Below are 4,011 nucleotides of genomic sequence, written 5' to 3'. Positions count from 1 at the left end.
GCCAAAAGAATGGGAATGGGTGGGTAGGGAAGTGGGGGGCGCTATGGGGGACTTTTGGGATAACATTGGAAATGTAATTGAGGAAAATATGTAATAAAAATATTAAAAATTTAAAAAAAAAGGACTTTTTCCCATCTAGCCTATTATAAGTCCCGTTCATAAAGGTTCTACCCTCATGAGTTAAGGACTCACCTCTTTGCACCATTAGATTTTTGGCTAAGTTTCAACATGAATTTGGGAGGAGACAAAAACTATAGTATCATTTGCTACAGAAGGAGGAATGTTGCTCATGTTGCCCAATCTCATGGAATCTCCAAACACACAAGACCTGAAGGAGACTTTCCAAATAACTATCTTAGTGGTAGTGTATGCTTTTATCCTAGTACTCAAGCAGCAGAAGCACACAAGTCAATAAGTTTGACACAAGCCTGGTCTATAGACTGAACTCAAGAATGTCCAGGACTCCAAGACTTGTTTCTTATCAATGAGGTCACCCAAGGCTAAGATGACATAACCTACTCTTGGTTTGATAGCCTGTAAGAAGAAAAGATTGGGGTCAGAATTCAGGCCCTTCCTCCCTCCACCCTGTGTGTTTCTCCAGGCTATTTTAACTACACATGACAGTGGCATATGTGTGTTGTCATACTCTGGAGCCAGACTACTGGGTATCACATTCTAATTCCTGGATGTAATGCTGTAAGACTCATCTTTCTCTTATAAAATGTGGAAGCCAACACTGAAGTCTGTTACACTGGCATTGGTGAAGAATCAGGAGATCAATTTTTTTCTCAGCTACGTATAAAGTTTGAGGCTACTCAGGGCTATATAAGAACCTATCTCAAAAACCAACAATATAAACAGAAATATTTGTAAAGTTATTTCCAAATATATAAAAAACATGCAAATAATGACATGTGGAATATGGATTAGAAAACAAAGTGTAAGAACTCATGAGATTAAAAAACTGAATAAAACTATGGGGAAAAGTTGGTATCAATCTAATACCTTCTAATTTATTTACTGAGGTTAGCAAAAAATTTATCAACCAAGCTGACATCAAATAGAGGTCATACAATAGCAAGATGCATTGTGTGCCTCATGAGAAACAGAAACAAAACCAGCCAACAAATTTCAGTTTTTTCAGTTGTTCTCCCAAATAACTTCTGTGACCAAAGTAGTTTGTTCCAGAAATTCAAGGTTGTATGAACACTTAGAAAGCCCTGGAATTCTTCATATCAGCAATATTAATAATATAATGACAATACAGCTCAGTGACAGTGAGTAAACCAAAGAGCGGGTATCAAGAAGGAGTATTTTTGCCTTTCTTCAGGTGGTCTCTGAAGAATACACCAGTGACAATATGGAACATGCTCAAAGCATATAGCATATATCTATAAAAATGACCTTCTGTAATGTGGTATAATAAAATTAATATTAAGTAAAATAAAATAATGACATTCATTTCTAAAATAAAAGTAAAGATTAAAAGGGGGAAATTCCAAAAGGTATATAAGGAATGTAAATAGAGAAAAAAATAAAATAAAAGATGGGGTTCACAATGAAAATATAAAAAAAGAAGCCTCAATATAGAAAATCTCAAGGAGAGAAAAAGGAATAGCATTGTTCAGAACTTTAATACTAAACTAAAAAAGGACAAAATAAGGACAAAGGTCCATCTAGTTTCTGTCACACATATGGGAACAAAATGGAGAACAAATAACACTAACATGCACTCAAAATCCACTAAATTGTTGCCAGCACACATTTACTACCAGATGGTAAATTTGTTGTAACATGAGGAACACATATAAGTTTTATTCAGCATAACACCTTAAGGGGAAAGGCATATGATCATTTAAACATATATAGAAATATAATTTAGTAGGTGGAAATGTATTTATGAATTAAATTTTTTAAAAAATGAAGAAGCAACGTCTCTTACAAATTAAAAGCAGAAGGTAAACCATTAACAGAAACCACAGAAGCATGTCCTTAACAATGGGTTTAAAGCAGAGAGTATCAAATATTGATGGTCTAGTCATTCATAATAAAGCATCTTATCCATATAATCAAAACAGGGGGAAGGAGAAGGTAAGAGTTGGAAAGTAAAAAGGAAAACTATCATTATTTTCAAATAATATTATTATTAAATACTTACATTTGCGCCGGGCGTGGTGGCGCACGCCTTTAATCCCAGCACTCGGGAGGCAGAGGCAGGCGGATTTCTGAGTTCGAGGCCAGCCTGGTCTACAAAGTGAGTTCCAGGACAGCCAGGGCTATACAGAAAAACCCTGTCTCGAAAATCAAAAAAAAAAAAAAAAACAAAACAAAACAAAACAAAAAAAACCCCTACATTTTCTAAAGTAATTTACAGATTAATAAAAGTCCTCATCTTAATGATAATGACATTTTTTCTCTTTAATTTTAAAAATTATTTTGATTATGTGTATGGGAGGGTATGTTCACATGAACACAAGTACCCATAAAACTCCAAGGTGTCAGATTTCCCCCGGAGCTAGGGTTACAGGGAACTGTAAGCCATCTGATGTGCTAGGAATCAAACTCAGGTCCCTCGGGAAGAATGGCGTATGCTCTTAACCACTGAGCTATCTCTCTAGCTCCAAATGTAAAACTTTAAAACAATTCTAATGAGCTGGTTAATGTCCACATCGATTCACCCCAACTGGTCCTTTCTGATAAGCTGTACCTCACCTTATACCAACCTACATGACCCAAGTCCCACCCTGGTGGATTTGTGCCTTCTCCCCCCGCACAGCCCTCTCCTTGTCGATGGGGCCTGCCTCTTGCTGGATCCACATCCAAGCCCCGCCCCTCAAGGAGCAGCCCACCACGGGGTGCCCCACCCACACTCGGATTTCTGCTACACTCAAAAGAGCCTAGCAACCCACACGCGCATGCGCGGCATTCATCCAATCAACGAAGCTACTGGTTGAGACTTTCCTGCTTAAATTCGCTTACCTCAGCCTCTCCTCACAGTAGTGAAGCAGAGCGTTGGTGGAACCAGAGGTCTTGCCTCTCCTCGAAGGCCGCTGAAGCTGACCAGGGCTGTGAAGGTGATTATTTGTAGAGACAGTAAACCTGGTTCAGCCAAGGGGGTTAGTTCAGGCGGGAAGAGGGGATGAATGTGAAGAAGGAGTGTAGAGGAAGGCAAAGAGTGAAAAGGAAGGATTTGGAGAAGGAAGGTGAGAAGGAAGGAGTGTGAAAATGAATGAGAAGGAAGTAGGATAGGAATGTACACCCTTGCGGGAGGCCTGGTTCCGGCCCCCATTTGATCAGTGAGATAAATAAATCCCTTTGGCGTTACTTGAAACCGCTGAGGTGATGGTGAGCCCTGCCGAGGTCCCCGAGGGGAAAATGGAGGCGGTGGTGGTCACCGAGGGGAAGATGGAGGCGGTGGCGAGCCCGGCCGAGGTCCCCAGGGGGAAAATGGAGGCGGTGGTGGTCGCTGAGGGGATGGTAGAGGCAGTGGTGAGCCCTGCGGAGGTTTTGAGGGGGAAGATGGAGGCGATAGTGGTCACTGAGGTCGCCGAGGGGAAGGAAGATGGAGGCAGTGGTGAGCCCTGCGGAGGTTGTCGTGGGGGAAAATGGAGGCGGTGGTGGTCGCCAATGGGAAGGTAAAGGTAGTAGTGAGCCCTGCTGAGGTTTCGAGGAGGAAGATGGAGGTGGTGGCGAGCCCTGCCTAGGTTGTCGAAGGGGAAAATGGAGGCAGTGGTGGTCACAGAGGAGAAGGCAGAGGCGGTGGGAAGCCCTGCCGAGGTCCCCGAGGGGAAAATGGAGGCGGTGGTGGTTGCCGAGGGAAAAATGGAGGCCGTGGCGAGCCCTGCCTAGGTTGTCGAGGTGGGAAATGGAGGCGATAGTCACTGAGGGGAAGATGGAGGTGGTGGTGAGCCCTGCCGAGGTTGTCGAGGGGGAAATGGAGGCGGTGGTGGTCACAGAGGAGAAGGTAGAGGCGGTGGGGAGCCCTGCCGAGGTCCCCGAGGGGAAAATGGA

General features: G+C 42.9%; 1 protein-coding gene across 1 annotated transcript in view; it reads left to right on the top strand.

Annotated features, from left to right (window-relative positions):
* The first annotated feature begins 3,013 nt into the window (after positions 1-3,013).
* Positions 3,014-4,011, top strand: part of LOC110287342 (synaptonemal complex protein 3-like) — an 11,819-nt gene continuing 10,821 nt past the window's right edge. The window contains exon 1 of the mRNA XM_021153992.1: positions 3,014-3,074. The gene's annotated coding sequence lies outside the window, so the exon portion shown is untranslated. The remainder of the gene's footprint in view (positions 3,075-4,011) is intronic.

This window comes from Mus caroli, chromosome X (genome assembly GCF_900094665.2).
Source record: "Mus caroli chromosome X, CAROLI_EIJ_v1.1, whole genome shotgun sequence".
In the NCBI taxonomy this organism is placed as follows: domain Eukaryota; kingdom Metazoa; phylum Chordata; class Mammalia; order Rodentia; family Muridae; genus Mus; species Mus caroli.
This window is presented reverse-complemented; position numbering and strand designations above follow the sequence as displayed.